This window comes from Triturus cristatus, chromosome 8 (genome assembly GCF_964204655.1).
Source record: "Triturus cristatus chromosome 8, aTriCri1.1, whole genome shotgun sequence".
NCBI classification, from domain to species: Eukaryota; Metazoa; Chordata; class Amphibia; order Caudata; family Salamandridae; genus Triturus; species Triturus cristatus.
In genome coordinates this window covers 471175734-471193175 of record NC_140591.1, presented here as the reverse complement: position 1 = coordinate 471193175, position 17442 = coordinate 471175734, and the positions used below count along the sequence as shown (strand labels likewise).

General features: G+C 42.6%; 1 long non-coding RNA gene across 1 annotated transcript in view; it reads right to left on the bottom strand.

Moving 5' to 3' along the window:
* Positions 1-759: 759 nt before the first annotated feature.
* The window catches only part of LOC146802358 (uncharacterized), a 205447-nt gene continuing 188764 nt past the window's right edge, over positions 760-17442 (bottom strand). Inside the window, exon 5 of the long non-coding RNA XR_014967379.1 lies at positions 760-1298. This is a non-coding gene — a long non-coding RNA (uncharacterized LOC146802358). The remainder of the gene's footprint in view (positions 1299-17442) is intronic.

Here is a 17442-nt window from a genome sequence, read left to right as displayed (position 1 = left end):
GAGGAAATAAATTTGGGATAAGAATGCATTAATGAGGGTACTGATTTGGATGAAAGGAACAGATGCATTGCAATGAATCCTCCTCTCGCAAACGTCTCCTCATATATCGACTAAGCAGGAAATAACATCACAGAGAAAAGGTTAAAGCCATCTTGGATTTAGAACCTCAGGCAACAAACACTGGAAAGGCAACCATCTTCCACAGGAATATAATTTAAGGCTAGTCACGTTCACAGATTTTGAAAAATTACAGTTCCTGGAATTGGTGCAGTGAGAAGAAGAACCCCATGCTTGACATCCTTCACTTCCATCTGTCCAAACTTCGTCAGCCACTGTTTCCTTATTGCAGTGTTGGTGCAGATCGGAGCTTCCGAATCCCCTCTACTTCCACGGACGGAGTGATTTCGCAGTCACACGCGCACACACACATCACACGCTGGTGGGGCCCATTTCACCAACATTCATCCTACCACTCTATCCGTGCCATGTATAAGGGGAAAACACTTTTCAATACCTAACCACTCTGCATGTACCCTGAGGTCAATGGCATTAACTAGTTGCTATAGATCTGGTGAAACATCTTAACACTCTATATAGTCAATAAACATGACAATAAAATAACCACCTGACACAGTAATTCAAACAGAATATTGTTTATCTAAAATTGTAAGAAAAGCCAATTAAATGCAAAATCATTTCTTTCATATTTACCTATTCTGGCTAAAAGTCATTTTCTAAGTCAGAACCGGTCCTCAGCAAAATAGTTAAAGTTTCTAGCCGTCATGTAGAGTCACCGTCCTCTCCGTCAGCATCGGGACCTCTGATCATTGGTTCGGGAAGAAGTGGCGCTAGACCTCTCTAGTCTACTAATATTTATACCAAATTTACATTCCAAATGTTGCAATCATATCTTTCAAAAACAGTCGAATGGCGGAAATTATGTCGTCTTGGTACATTGGGATACAACAATAGATTTTCTCACGTATTGATAGTCTCAAATTATGAATAGAAATTAGGAGTCCATAACTAAATCGTTACTTCTACGGATGTCTCTTTAGGATAAAATGTTTCTCACCCATGGGACCATTATAAGTTCATCAGGTCGTAATTTGGATTGGCAACAATCTTCACGTTCAGGGGCATCTGGCATCTCTCCCAGATTTGTCGTCATGATCATGGCTTTTCAGTTCAATGGGAGGACAAGGTCGCAGTCAGCGCAAAGCCTCCTTTCAAATTTTCCATCTACTCGAATGCAGGCTGCGGGTGGTAGCCATTTTATAGCAGGCCACAATGGTCAACTTAAGTAAAAGAAACACAAAACATAATTACTGCATGGAAATGATTATACAGTGTTATTCCCCTGCTAATACCCTTATGTGTATGTATTTATCTAGCCATTTGCGACATCAAAAGCCATTAATGCATATTAATTATAAGCGCAAAACACAATAACATCACATAAGCAACATTTATTCTGTCAATTTGCTCACCAACTTAGTTCACTTATTATTGTAGCCATGCAATAGCATTCCCACGTGTAACTCTTCTGTTAATAAGGTCGGTTAGACAAGACTCGACAAATCTTTTGTAATTATTAATTAATCAGTAGTACTTTCAATAATGACATACAGAAATGAAACAGATAATTGGTTTTAAAGTAAAAAACCCTGCTCCATCAGTGTTCCACGCAACACAATGATTAACGCTCCAGTTGACTGTAACTTTGGAAAGACTGATGCCGGCTAAGCCAGGCAAAAGGAGACTTCTTACCACGAGCCATATATGAGGACCCAAAATCTATAGTCTCATCCTCCATAGATGCAAGGACACGTGATTACGAAGCTAGTAAGTCTGGTCCCTACACATAACCTTATGTCCCCTCCTGAAGCCAAAGTGCTGCTGTTAACAAAGTAGCGACAACAGGGTATGGAGTCGAAAGCATCTTCCCATTCATTGGTTGGATAATCTTTCCAAAATTTAAAAAAATTAAGATAAGCTCAAAAGATTTGGGAATTACTGATATCATGAACCTCATATTCTGGATGACCTTGTTTAATTATTATTGGTGGTTCTGATTCAGGGGAGGCTGGTGCATAGGGGCGAGATGGGCGTCGCCCTCCCACCCTGGGGGACCACAAAAATGCCTGATGAAAAACACTGAGCAGCTAGGAATAAATTGTGCTGGCTGCTAGTGGTCAGTGAACAAACATGTACAAAATTGGGGTTTTCTTTAGGGGGGTGTGGGGGTATGGCCTCCCTTTGCTCTGCTCTGCAGTGTCTCTGCACATGCTTTTGGCTGGGCGAAGATTTCTTCGACCTAGAGCCAGAAAGCAGGGCAGTGATGACACACTGGTGGGTGCAGCGTATTGCTAACTAGCAGAATAGCATGTCGATTTTGGGCGTTATTCCCTTGGCCCAGGGCGGAGCTGGAGGCCCTCCATTAATTCCAATGGCCGAGGGTGGAGCATTCCGGCGGGTTTAGAGTTTGTGGGGGTGTGGCTGTGGCCTTTGTCTCCTCCACCAAACCCAGCAACAGTTGTTGTTGTTCAAGTGATTGGTTTGCTGGGGTCTGGGGGAGGAGTCGATTCGAAATCGAAAGACACAATTCCAGATTTTTCCAGTTTGGGCTTCTGCTTGCATGCTCTCACATTGCCACGCTCTGCACTGCTGCAGTCCACGAGGAGCTCCGAGCCTGATTGACTCGAGAACAAGAACATCCAGCATCGATCGAGGCAGCCTGTAATTTGATTTCATTCATTGTCATCATCCACGTTAAACACGGCCCGGGTAAGTGAAGTCGACTCGACTTTAAATAAAGTTAAAGTCTGTCTCAGTCTCAGAGTGAAAGTGAAAGTGACTGAGTGAGAACAGAAGAGAAGCGAAGGGCTGGGTATCTGATCTTAGGCTCTAATTTACTTATCTATTTGGAGGTTTTGCAAAGCGCTGCATCTTTACTTTCCGGAATTTCGGAGCGCTAAAATTAAGATTGGGACATGTAATACATATTTAAAACATGCGCAGCGCAGGGCATAGCCTTATTACCCAAGAGCAGCACGGTCAGGAGTATAAGGCTGGCTCCCCCTTAATAAATGCGCCATAATAATGCTCCGGACCATCATTGAATTCGGCCTCAGTCCCCTGTCCTGAGATGGAGGCTCGCAGGCTGCCCAACGGTTACGTAGGCCGTGTCCGGCGTCGTGACACTGCTCCTGAACATTTACTCAAGGCCCCTACAAACACTGCAGGGAAAGGAAACTTGTCGAAAAAGACTGGATGAGCAGGATTTTTTTGCGTGTGTGTGTGCAGTTTTATATAGCGCGAAGTCGACCCGAAGGTATTGGAGCGCTTTACATGATGAGCACCAGTTAAGTTACACAAGAACACATGACACATCATTGTTTTGATAGGGGCATGGAGATTAAGTGATTTGCCCAGAATCACAGGATGTTGATGATCCGAAGCCGAGACTCGAACCTGGTTCCCCAGCGCCAGAGCCAGCTCTGGCCTTTAGGTGTTTTCTGTCCTCAGACCTCTCGTATATTCTTGTACTTCTTCCCACTACTCTTATTGGCCTAGTTCTTTTTCGTTTATTATTTATTTGCAGTATTTTTTCAGCGTGTACTCAGCCCAAGGGCACTGGAGGGTCCTTTTCACCAGCACCAATTGCATTACACAAAGTCTGACTCTTTTTTGGAGAGTTTAAATGGTTTGCCCAGGATCACAATATGTTAAACCGATGCCGGGACTGGAGCGTGTCTGGTTCCTTCCTGTTCCAAAGTCGGTACCTTTAGAGGCAACACCATATCCTCTGTGTGGGCGAGCCAACAAATGACCAGGGGTGGCGACTGGCGAGACAGGGGTCTGGTTTGGCTTTAAGACGCTGTGCACAAGCAGAGCCCTGAAAGTGAATCTTTCGATGTTAAAAGATTGTCTCTGGGTTTTACGAACGTTACGTTAACTTGTCAAGATAAGAGCCAGGTTTATGCTGTAACCCTCTCCTCAGTCTGCCCGGATAATTGTCGGGTAAGCAGGTACTAGGATTTATAACTTATTTTGCAGTTTTATTTAGTGAGAACCTGGTGCTTAACAGAGAACAGAGTTCTAGGCATGAAGAGGTTAAGAGATGCGCCCAGATATTCAGCAGAGGTCGGAATTGCAATCTCGTTTCTCCATACGAAAGTCGGCAGCTCTAAGCCATTAGACCATCTCTGCAATGTATTATCTATTAAAGTCTTCTTTGGTGTTCTCCATTACTCTTTATTTGTTCAGTGCGTAGTTAAAATGTTTGTAGCATTGCCTTTATGTATGTAAAGTACTTTGGAGCTATAAATCTAATTCATATCCCTGGGGAGAGGATGTGGAGTAACGACCAGACCTGCCGACTTTGGAGCTGGGCAACCAGGTCGAGCCTCTGTGTCGGCTTAGCATCCTGTGATTCTGGGCAAATCACTTAATCTCCCCGTGCCTACCAAAAACAAGCGTTTGCAATGGAGTAGGTCTCGCAATTGCAAAATTTAGACCTATATTTTTGTGTTTAAAAAAAAACTGCAATAATAAAAGGCATTGTCACTTACAATACCAATAGGTGAAAAAAAATAATGTGAAACATATTGCATTGCAAATGCTTGTATTTTCTTGCATTTTCTTGCATTCCTCTTTCCTCGGCCTGCCATCCACTTGCACGCTCCCTGCACAACGCTCCCTCTGCTGCTGTTAGTCTTCCCTCCATCCTACTTTCATTCTCTCTTGTGACACTCGGCTCACTGATTTATTTCGGCTCACTGATTTATTTCTCCTCCCTGTCATGATCCTGGCACAAGTACTCTTGATCAAGGAGGTCACGAGGAACCATTGGTGGCGATAAATATTCGAGTCAGAGCAAGACAAAATAAACAAATGCCTTGAGACAATCTGTTGTGTTACATAGGTGTCCAATTTTGACATTTCTTTGATGTGAAAGGTACATACCTTTAGTAAAGTTCCTTTTACCGGGTGGTGCCATTAGCCATTCATTTTGCCCATTGGAAAATGGGTGCTGTGGGCAGGGCTTTAGAGCAAACCTTGTCCAACATGCTGAAACTGTATGATAGTCTGAAAATTGGGGGCAGCCTACCTTTATGCAAAGGTAGGTTGCATAGCTCGACCTCTCCCCACACCCATCAGTTGGTTAACCTCTTCTATTGTAAATCACGTCAGCTCATCTTTTCTGGGATGCTGTTTAGGACATCTGCCAATGTGCCCACTAATCACAAGATATTGAGTAGGTGAAAGTGACCCGGGTGAACTAGTCTTTAGTTTGAAGCAATCTACCGTGAAAACGAGATTAGGGCGTGCCCATTGGTGAATAGCTTTATCTATGACCATTTGCTGTCAAACTACAATGAATATATTACCGTGCAGACCTTGCAAAACCAGAAGTAAGAAATGATGCAGTGATTTTTACATCAGCGTTGTCCATTTCACTTCCAATTCTATTCAATATGTTTGGCCTCTCCAAAACGGCGCCAGGGATTCTGATGCTGGAATGTGATCTGTGTTGTAGAAACATTGCCAGGCAACAGATGCAACGACTTGCCCATCTTAAGGTGATTTTCAAAGACAGGATCTTGAAAAACTGGTCCCAGGATGCTTGTTTCCGGTTCAAGGAAGACACTGCTTGGCAGCTCAGGCTGGACTGGTCCCATGAGGCACAGGGTCAAGACTGATTTGATATAGCTGAGTGTGAACTGGGGTGGCGAAGTGAGCTAAAGAATGATGATGGATTCCACCCAGATCTGTGACTGGGAGTGAGTCTTTGAAAAGTTTCAGCGCTCCGTCCATCATCTCCTTGTGTTTGCTTTGTTCGCCATAAATTGGCAGGGTATGCTCAGAGCCAGGTGTGCTCGGAATAGAAACACCTGCCCACAATTCACCCATGCGCGTGCACAAGTGCACACAGTCGCGCCAGTGCCCACCTGGCACACACAATTTCAATTGCTCAATGCCCACATCCCAAGGGGTGTTTTCCCGCAGCTCACCGTCACACTGCTTACTCGGCCTTTTAAACATGAGCGTAAAGATGGCCGAGGCCAGGGTGCTCGAATCCGCTCACCCCCCAACTGAAACTTTCTCGGCTGGCTCAGCTTTTCTCTGAAGGCCTTTCTACTACTGGGTTTTCAACAATGTCTTTCCACATTTTTTTATAGCCACTGCTGACTTGGCGCTTTGCACAATGCCATATTCAAAGATGGTAAACGTAAACATATCTCTCGTGGCTTCCAAAACTTCATCTTAGTTATTGTGAAAAATCGGTGCCTTGGATGTTGGGGGGGGGGGGGTGGGTGATGTTCAATATCTCTGTGTTTTGTGCTTTGAGGCAGCAATAAATGCTCTACGTTTTGCCAAAGTTGATTTGTAGCTCACTCATCTGCCAGGGGGCTTCTTGGCGCTGAAATCTGTCAGTGAAAGTGAAAGTGACTGGGAACAGAAGCAAAGCGAGTATGGCCGTACAATGATGAACGAACGAACCCAATCAACGGAGGGCATCTGGTGTGTGCACTGTGGCATACATGCCAACATTTCCGAAGAGCAATGGCTTGATTCCTTTTTTTAGTTGCAAGGAAATGTGACTAATGTCCTAAAAGGCTTTAATTGCCACTTGCCATTTAAAGTGTTGAACCACTGAAGTTGAGTGATTTCAAATTATAGCATGGAAGGAGGCAGTGTATAATTTAGACCCCTGTCCTGGAGGTCTTTTCCATTGACTTAACTTTTTGGGACTCATTTTTTGGAGGATTTTTTCCAGTGATTTGAATTCTTAGTCTTCCCCAGCACTTTATGAGACACTTTACTGATTTTATACCTGACACCTGCAGCCAAATAAATCACCTGAATGTATGTAACACTATTAACACATGTATGTTGACTGTAATTGCCTGCCTGGGTGCAAGAGTCCCAGCATGCAAAGCCGCTTGAGTTAAAGGCCTAGTCCAGACTGAAGGTTTACTGTGGCACCCAGCGGTAGCACACACCATTGGGCAATACAGACATTTGCCATGACTACCACTGCCAACCATAAGATGAGTAGATTACGTCAACACAGCCTGCAGAATTCCTTTTTGCGTTCACCCTGACCACTAACCAACTGCTTAACCCACACTACTGGAGAAACACAGTTCAAAATTCAGGAGGTGCTACTATTATTTCTGAATTGAAAGGAGCCGTGAGCAAGCTTGCTTTAGAGAGGTTTAGCAACTTATTGTCATTATTTATAGGATAATTTGCTTTGACAATTGACCTAATGTGTTTTTTGGACCAACCAAAATTGGACGGTAAAGCAGTGCGGGGGGATAAATCAACAGAAGGGAGGGAGGTAGAGGATGAAGTGATTTGTGACAGATTAAAAGCAAGGCCAAAGGTCATACCCGCTGCATGCCTGGGAACTGTGTAGTGGACATATGAGGGTTGGATGGTACTCGTGTGCTTCCGTTCCCAGTACAGAACATTATCAGGGCCTGGCCTGACTCAGGAGTGAGATTTATTGCTGTCATCACACACACTTGCAGTTAATCGCTTCCAATGCCGAAACACTAAGCCTTACAGAGTATGCATACCAATGAAGTGGAACGTCACTCAGACCTGCCAACTCAGAAAATGTCTTCACCATGTGAGAGGGCTGGATCTTGGAGATTGGGTCTGTCTATGGCGCTGCTGTTTCAAGTCAGGATTTCTAACTGCATTGTTCCCTACTTCATATTAACTACTTGCTGGCTATCATTTGTATCTAGCAGAGATAAGCCTCATGGTAGTGAAAGGGCAGGGCCCATTTGTACTGGATCTTTCTAGAAATGCCAACTGATAAATCTTTTAAGCAGCATGAACGTGTGATGGGGAGAAAATCAATTGAGTCAACAAACCAATTCAAGGTAACACACCTCAATACTTAATAACTCACAGACAACTGGAACAGGTTAGTTAGATTTATCACAATGCCAAACACAGTAGCACATAAACCTCAGTACAATGGTATAAAGGTACAGAGGGAAAAAAAACTCTTTCCCATAATTCCCTTCATTCACGTACTCCAATGATGGTCACACAGCCTAGGTTACAGGTAGAAAACACTTAGAGGGCCTCTTCCCTTTGGCTGTGTGTGCTTGGCTTGGGGGTCGTTTTGCAAGCAGAACAGTTAGAGGATTGGGCGCATTTTTTATATGTTTGTAATGTTTTCTTCACACTCGTGCTTTAAAATGCTATATTTGGATCCCGTTTTTGCAAAAATTTACAGTAAATATGTGGTGTAAAACCCACTATTTGAATACATTTTTTGCAAAATTTTCTTGCGGGGGAAACCCCCCCGCACCCTCCTTTTCCAGTTCGGGATCGCTCGTTTCGCTCGCTCGCGCGTTGGACAAGGGTACAAATTTTTCACCCCACCAGTTTCAAAATCCACCAGCCGCCCCTGTTCTGATTGTGCACAATGATATGGATCAGAATCATATGGTTTTAATTAGTAAGCACAAAAGACGGGATTTATTCTCCAGTTGCGAGGCAACATCATGAGAAAAATGTGATTACCATGGTGGGTAATGGGAAAAGGACTAAAATATCATGAGCAGACTTTGACTGGTAATACCTGAACAGGAAAATAGCCAAATCTTAACAATAGGTGCAAAAGAAAATGAAACAGCTCTAGAGTTGTCAGCAAAGTTCTTTTATCTTGAGAATAATTGTCTTTGTTTCTGCAAAAGGAATCAACTAATCGTTAGATCCTGGAACTGAAAGATCAAGCCTGGCAAACAGAACAATGGTGAAACCATGGTGGCACTGAGTCCATCTGTTAAAACAAAAAATTAATTTGTCAGCAACTAAGAAATCTAGTCATCTTGGACGGTATTGCACTGCTAATGAATGAAGATACAGTGACAAACTGTGATTAGTTTGTTTAGTTTGACCATTAAACTAAGGGTGCTAAATCATTGCACAAAGGGCTCACCAAAGGTGTAGAAGATAAAGGGGACTAGAAACTATTGTATGTCATAGGCCTGGAAGACATAAAATAGCTGTCAAAAAACAGCAATCCATTTCTTCAGCAGTAGGTAAACTAGGCAAAGGAGAACATGACTCATTTTTGACAAAGAATCAACTATAACCATCACAACTTGAAACTCTTCTGAGGGTGAAATATCCATAATAAAGTCAATAAAGATCATATGTCATGGTACAGGAGCCATGGTTAACGGCTGCGAATATCCACTAGTTTTGAAATGTAACAATTTGTATTAATCACAAGTGGGGAAAGAAATGTCATATTCTTGAATATCAGAATGGACTGTAGGCAACAAAATGGTCACAGACCAAGAGCAATGTCTAGCGTATTCTATACTCCCCTATTGCCTGACATTTCAAAATCATGACATATGCATGACATCAAGTTGTAGTTTATAGGTAGAAATCAAAATAGCTAGTTGACTGAAATAGAAATCACCAAGTGTAAGTGAAATCTTAAGATGAAGATCCTCTAATTCCTCAAGATCTAATTGTTCTTAAGTTTGCTCTGTAAGAAAGACTGAACCACACAATGAACAAGAATTAAAGGTTGATCATATGTAAGCGTACACTCTGGATGATTAATGATGAGATAAAACTCAGCCAAACAATTCTTTGAACGAATAAAATAGGTCAAAATTAAGCTGTACTTTGCATAAAAAATGACTTTGGTGCATTTGATCCCCACACAAAACATACTCACCAAAAACGCAATCTCACACCATTAAAAACCTGACTCGGTCCAAAAGTGGAAACGTAGCTGAATTGATTAACCTGTATGGCAATCATTGGTTAAGCATTTCATAGATGCATTGCCACGTTTACAAATTGGAAGCAATTTGGAACAGTTTTGAATGTTACTATTCTTGATGGGAATTTATGATGCATAACACTGTTAGGCCACAAACAAGGAAGTGATGGAAAGAATGCTTGAATTCATCTCAGCCATTGGCAATCGTTTGGGCCTGCATTCCAATTTGATCAAATATTCAACCAAAGACAGAGTTTTTTGTTTTTTAAACGTAGTTTATTGGTTTTCTGAATATTACAACTTCCGCCGACCTCAGTCTACATCAGAACAGATCACTATCAATACATTCGGCAAGGAAGCTCAATAATAATAAACGGTGAGACAAATAACTGCGAGTGACCAGTGGCTTAATCCGGAACAACAATGTCCATGTTCACTGCCACGGAATGTCCATACTCTTCAACCTCGTCCATCGTTGACTCTTGAAATATACAATAACAACTCTGAATGTAACATAACTCCCACCCCCTCCCACCTCCTTCCTCCATCCCAACGAACCAAAGACAGAGTTTGTGCTGAATTGGTACTGATGTCCCCTCCAGATGGAAACGCAAGCAACCCCAGAGGAGTTTGAGACGACCTGGCATGCCAGGGCATCTACTACAACAAACAACAAAGTGAGGGAAGAAATGAAGAGATGCTTAAATGAAACCATTCACTGCACACTTGTACCAGAGCTTTATCAAGAAATTGACGTTAGGTTTTTGAAACACGTCCAGCTCTTGGATCTCTTTGTGCATCTACACAAACTGCATGAGTTTTTTTTAACAAATTCAGTGCTATGTATTGGTGCAAACCCTGTATCAATATTTCATTGCAGCCTTGAAACAGAATTTAAAATTTGGGGATGTTTTTATTTTTTTAACATTTTTTTCATCAATATTTAATTACATTTCTTGACTAGACAAACATAAATTCTGGAACACTAACTAAGAAAATATTGCCATGAGTTTCTATAATCTGTCCAAACCAAAAATATGTGGATTTTCCTATGGGATGTAGTTTGCACAATCAATTATGTAATATAAGCTTGATTATATGGAAAAAATAAAAAACACATATTTTCTAATTCTGTGCAACACAAGTAATCTAGTGGTGGAGTCAGAATTTCCTTTCCCTGACTGGCCGGTAGAATGTGCTGAGCATTGCAATACTTAGATTTTCAACTATTCTTTTCAAAACACAATAATTCCTTCCAGTCTCCCACTTGATCCACAACTCCATTCCCAAAGGCCACCTGAGAGTGTGTGTACCAGCTATGTATTTATTCACTGCAGATTTTCGTCAATAAACTGTGTACAGTGCATGCTGAAAATTTAGAACGCTATTGAAAGCAAAATAGAAGATTAGATTACCTGTCTTTCGGTCACATGAATCACTTTGACCCAAACATATATTTCCAACATCCAGATTTCCTAAGAATTATTCTGAAAGCCAGGCGTTACCCACAACTCTGTTCCAATGGGTCACCTAAGGGAACCAGACTTGTATGTGTTTTCTGTGGGTTACAGGCGATAGATAACCTGAGTGCAGTACTTTTGGGAAATTTGAGAAGCAACTGGAACTAAATGCTACATTATGGTACTGGTGTTTTGGTGGGCCCTGGTCTTTGAGTACAGGTATGATCAATAGGGCATATGGAAACATACTATACCCATATATTTTCCACATGTACCTATCTTAACATTTGTACTGCTGAGTGCCAGATCTCCTTCGCCATGATTGGCTTGTCAACTGAATATGCTGGAATATGGGGATATGATGTTTGGCAGATTTTTACAAATTTGAGTAAAACATTATACATCCATCCATCTATTCGCCCTTATGCAGGAACATATTCCTGCCAAGATGAGGCCCACGTATGTATTTCCTTGGACTCCTGGGTCTGAAAGTACCAAATATATATGTTTTCTTCGGTTATTCATTGTATACTCTTAAAGTTAATTCTGTGACTATAAATATTTGTGCTCAAATTTTAAAATAAACGCAACAGTAACCAGAGGGTTTTTGTCGTCTTCAGTCTGTTTGCCCACCATAGCAAATAAAACAAGAAGTTACAGCTAGAATGAAATCCTCTGGGCTCAATTTAGAGATCTGAAATTGAGCACCGTTTTTGGGTGGTCCTCATCTTTATATTGATAGACTTCTCCATTGCAGTTCCGCACCTATCCTGAGGCGAATCAAAGTCTACTAACTCTACTTGCCCTCCCAGTGGACCTGGCCTGGCAGTTCTAGCTGGACCTTTCCCATAGGGAACAGGACTGATTTGCATATGGCTGGGCCCCAACAGGAATGGCGTGGTGAGCAAAAAACAATGGATTTAGGCTGATGATCTCTGACTGGGGGTGCGTGTTTGACATTGTTCAGCATTCCCTCGATCAATTGTTCTTTTGGCATTTGTCACCCCAGGTGTGACTGGTTAGCCCAGACGTGGGTACTGTGCTCGTCATGCCACTGGATTCAGGCTATCCTGGCTGATGAGGGGTGATACCACGAAACCTGTACTCGGATGCTTGTTTCCAGTCCAGAGAGGACCTGGCCTGGCTGTTTGGGCTGGACTGTTCCCTTTGGGAAGCAGGGTCAAGACTGATTTGAATATGGCTGGGTCGAAACTGGAATGGTGTGGTGAGAAAAAGAACAATAGATTTAGGTGCAGATCTCCAACTGGGGGTGAGTGTTTGACATTGTTCAGCATTCTGTCACTCAATTGTTCTATTTGCAGTGTATATATAATAGCACAGAAAACATTTCACTGCACATTTTTACCATCTCAACCATCACATCAAAAATGAAAAACTGTGCTTTTTTCAGGACGGGTTTTCTTGTTGCAATATTACTTAAATATTCTACTGATACTGCTAGCAGATGAACAGCATGCTTTTCTCTCTTTTGTCTTTGAATTGTTCCAACAACTCTAAAGAACATGTCAAAGATGTCCATAGGTGAGTCAAAGCCATCTCTTCTATAAAACCTTATTTTAATGCCTTCCCCCTTTTTTCAATAAAACATATTTTCTTTGCGTCAAATAGTACTTCAAAAGCTAGAGAACCTCACATGTAACTATAGTAGGTCTGGAACAAATAACCTTAAGGTTACACATCCCCGCAGCAGGCACCATCATTACACACATATTTCTGCAATGGAGATTCAATTCTGAGATATCTGTTTGGGATTTAAACCAATATCTTGCAGGTTACACAGTTTTCTGTAGTGTATACATAACCCACTGATACATAATAACGTATCTTAAAATATTGTATACAACATAGAACCTTCAAGATATCTCATTATGTTTTAAGATATCTTACCTATCTAAACTACTTTATAAACTGATTGATAGAAGTATGTGTGGTACATGAATGAAAGCATGTTGTAATTTGATTGCCTCCAGAATGTTGATAGATGGTATTATTACAATAATTTATTCAGACAAACACATTTTATCAACCTCAGATCAATTCAAATTCTGCTTTGTCTACAATGAGAATCAAAACTATGACCGCACAGGTTGAGCAAATCTCTGCACCAGGTTATTTGACTCCATGAACAATCTTACGAAAAGGAAGAGCTTGGTTCACCTCCAGGCTGAAATGTGTTGTGTCAAATTCTAGTACTCATAGTAAATCTGTACAGACACCCCATTTCGAGGACACACTGCAAGTCATGTTCTACAAGACCACTCCTGACAGTGCAGCTGTAGCCAGACAATAATAAGAGAATTAACAGCCAAGGGTTTTGGCTCGTCCCACATGTTGGGAGTCAGGGTTACATGTTTTGACTGTGCTTGCCCTCCATACAACTGTGATCATTTTGTTTATAAGGCAAGCTGTCAGAGCTTGAACTTTCAGTGGCACACACAGCATATTGATGCTATGAAAGAATCTTAGATAACTAGATATTTTATGGTGTTTTTCTCTGGCAACAGCACAGTTGGGAGAAAGCCAGTCATTAACATACATGGATTTTAGGTCTGACTTAGCTGTGCAACTGTCACCTGACTTTTTAACCTATACCAGTATTATTCTACAGCTCTCTGCTTCCACACAAAAAAATATACATCTCCATGCTATTTACATGTAATGTTTCACATTATTATCCAACATTCCTTTAAAGCCAGACCTATTGGCATTGCCAATGCTTGTTTAAAATACTCATGAATCGAACTCAATGGGCATCTAGCCAGAATGCATTCCTTGTTTAATCATTTCTTTCTTCATTGATTGGATCTGCCTGATAAATGTCTCTATGAGCTTTTTTACCTGTTTGTTTTATCTTCATTTGTCCCTTATCTTTAATATTCTGGAGTTGGGGCCATGACTGCCTGGGAAGGAGTCCTTTTCTCAATGTGTGTCACTCACTGCTTCAAGGTGAACTAGAGGGATGCAGTGTCAACTTCAACATGCATTATTAATATTTTTAAGGGTTAACTAGGAGGCGCCACCAGCACGTAAATATGTGCAAATACGTGTCATCCAGTCTTTTTGGGGTGAATTAAAGAAATAATTGTCCTGCCTTAGGTGTCCTAATATTGACCACAGACAATGCTGTTAGTTGTAACCGAAATCCATCTTCTATTTACACCAATATGTATCCTTGATTATTGAGCAAACATTAGTACAATTCTAACTTGTCTTTTATGTAGGACCTTCGATCACAGTTTTTTCTGAATGACAACTGTAGTTTTCCAAACTTGCATGTGAAACATTTACACACGCAGACTTTTCACTGGTGTCCTAGATGTCTATTTGCATGTTTTACTTTTTTTCCAAAAGGGGAATTACTTCTCCTTGTGGGCAACCCCTTTATTCTACACCCAGGACTCCTATTCATTTGGCAGGGTTCCTTCCTACGCCATTTGCACCGAGGAAGCAGACCTCTGCTCTGGGAAGGAGTACATTTGTAAACATTTCAACGGTTGGAAGCAAAATGTAAGAAGTCTGTGAATAGTACACACAAGCTTACACAGCCTTACTAATTAACAATGCGATTTAGAGAGGTATGTGATCCTCTTAGTTTTGAAGACGAGAATTATTTGGAAGTTTAAAAAAACAACTATTTAACATACAAAATACAACGACATAGGTAGGGTCTGTGATTAACCTCGAAATACACAGTAAAAAATTAGCACAGTTATAATAATACTCAAGCCTGACTGAGCCTGGATTCAAATCCAATTTACGATGTTAACCATATATTATACACAAACAGTTATAATGGAGCATTTAAACATATGAAAAAATGCATAAATTGGTGTATCTGCTTATGGTAGTTCAACGGTGTGCTATCCAATTGTGAAACACCGTAAATCTGTACTTCGGGCAGCAAGTATACGATTTCATTTATTTTAAATCAGTTCCACTAATTTGACACTTGATGTCATGGTCAGACACTTAAATTGCACTTAATATGCTATGTTAGCATTTGTGGAAAAGTCCCAGCATCCCTCACAGACCAAACTTAATGAAACATCTGCCAATCTACTTGAACATATCAGATGTTGAATGTACCTTTTTCTGCTCAATTGCACTAGCTAAAAACAACATGCACTTCTAACATACAGCAAGGCAATTTGGACCAAAATCTACGAGTACAGGCCCAGAACTGGAAGACTGAATCCAATGTTCGAGGGCTGAGATTAACGCGAAGAGTGAAATGGCAAACACAATTAAAACAGATAGGGCCTGATTCACAAAGGGCTTCCGCACTCATAGCGGAGGCCACGTAGTTGGGGAGGAGTCTCCGCACTCAGGGCGGAATGTCCGCAATGTCCGCAATGGGAGTCTCTGGACTCAGGGTGGAGTCTCCGCAATAGGAGTGTCCGCACTCAGGGGGAAATCTGCACAATGGGAGTTTCCACACTCAGGGCGCAATCTGCACAATGGGAGTCTCCGCACTCAGGGCGGAATCTGCACAATGGGACTCTCCACACTCAGGGCGGAATCTGCACAATGGGAGTCTCCGCACTCAGGGCGGAATCTGCACAATGGGAGTCTCCGCACTCAGGGAGGAATCTGCACAATGCGAGTCTACACACTCAGGGCGGAATCTGCACAATGGGAGTATCCGCACTCAGGGTGCAATCTGCACAATGATCTCCGCACTCAGGGCGGAATCTGCACAGTGGGAGTCTCCGCACTCAGGGCAGAATGTGCACAGTGGGAGTTTCCGCACTCAGGGCAGAATCTGCACAGTGGGAGTCTCCGCAGTCAGGGCGGAATCTGCACAGTGGGAGTCTCCGCACTCAGGGCGGAATCTGCACAATGGAAGTCTCCACACTCAGGGCAGAATCTGCACAATGTGAGTCTCCACACTCCGGGTGGAATCTGCACAATGGGAGTCTCTGCAATGAGAATCCCCACGCCTGCGGTGCCTCTGCTACAGGTGCAGAGGTCCTTTGTGAATCAGGTCGATTGTCTGTGTGAGAGATCCCTTAGCCATCAACATGCTAGCCCAAAGTTAGGAGGTGTTTTCAGCCATCTCAGTTCTGTTGATGATGACGTCACGCAGAGTGAACAAAGATGGTTTAGCTTCAAAATTGATGCATTGGGGTATTCCATGGCTTGCTTTATTAATAATAACTACTAACGCCACTCCACTGACAATCAATGCTGAAAGACCTTTAAGTACGCTAGACATCCATTAACAGCAGTGAGTAGAAAAGGGTGTATGACACACACAGCAATTTGAAACATATCGATTTCGGTGGGTAAACCGAACATTTGCAATTGAGGCAACCAAAATCATTGCATTGGTTAAGAGTATAATAAATCAAACAACCTCAATAAGGGAGCTGCAGGGTTTATTTAAAAAAGGATTTTTCAGAAAATGAAATGAGCATGTCTAAATACTCTAGAGTGAACGGGCCCTACTCTTGCTTTTGAAATATTCTGAACTTTTTTATAAGACACCTGTTAGTGTTTATGAAGCTCATAACAAACATGGACCCCAAATCAGACCCATAAACACTAGGGCCCTCATTTAGGGGGATCTGCTGTAGGGCAGTGCAGCAAGTCAGCTTGCTGCACTGCCCTACGCCAAACTAAAAGGGCAGGAATGCGTTGTATTTGTGCAATATGGTGCATTCCTGTCCTTTCCCCTTGCACTGGTGCTGTTTCGGCAGCCTAGTGCCAACGCTTGTGTTTGTCACTGGTTGGCCGGTGATCGTCACGTGATCGGGAACCTCTCGGCGAGCGAGCGAGCGGAGGAGCAGCAGCAGCGGGGGTGGTGCTGCGGCCGGACCCGGACCCGAACCGTCCCGACCTAATCCTGACTCGTATCGACCCCCGGAGCCCCGGAGTTGCTGCCCTTTACACTCAAACCAGAAGACTGAGCAGTGCGGAGGCACAGGCTCAGGCTGCAGTGACCGCCTCGGAGCCGTCTCGGAGACGCTGGGCCAAACCGGGTCGGATTGGAAAAAACGAGCGGCAGCGCAGGAGCTGCCTGACTACCCGGACTACACTGAGGCGGTCAGTGGCAGGCTCGCGGATCGCGCCTTGCGGCCCACGGGGGTGTGCAACCGCTTCAGCCCCATTAACCTGCCCAGATTGCTATCTTCTCCCACCTCGTCTCGTCCCATCCGCCTTTCCCTCGTGTCCGAGCAGAGG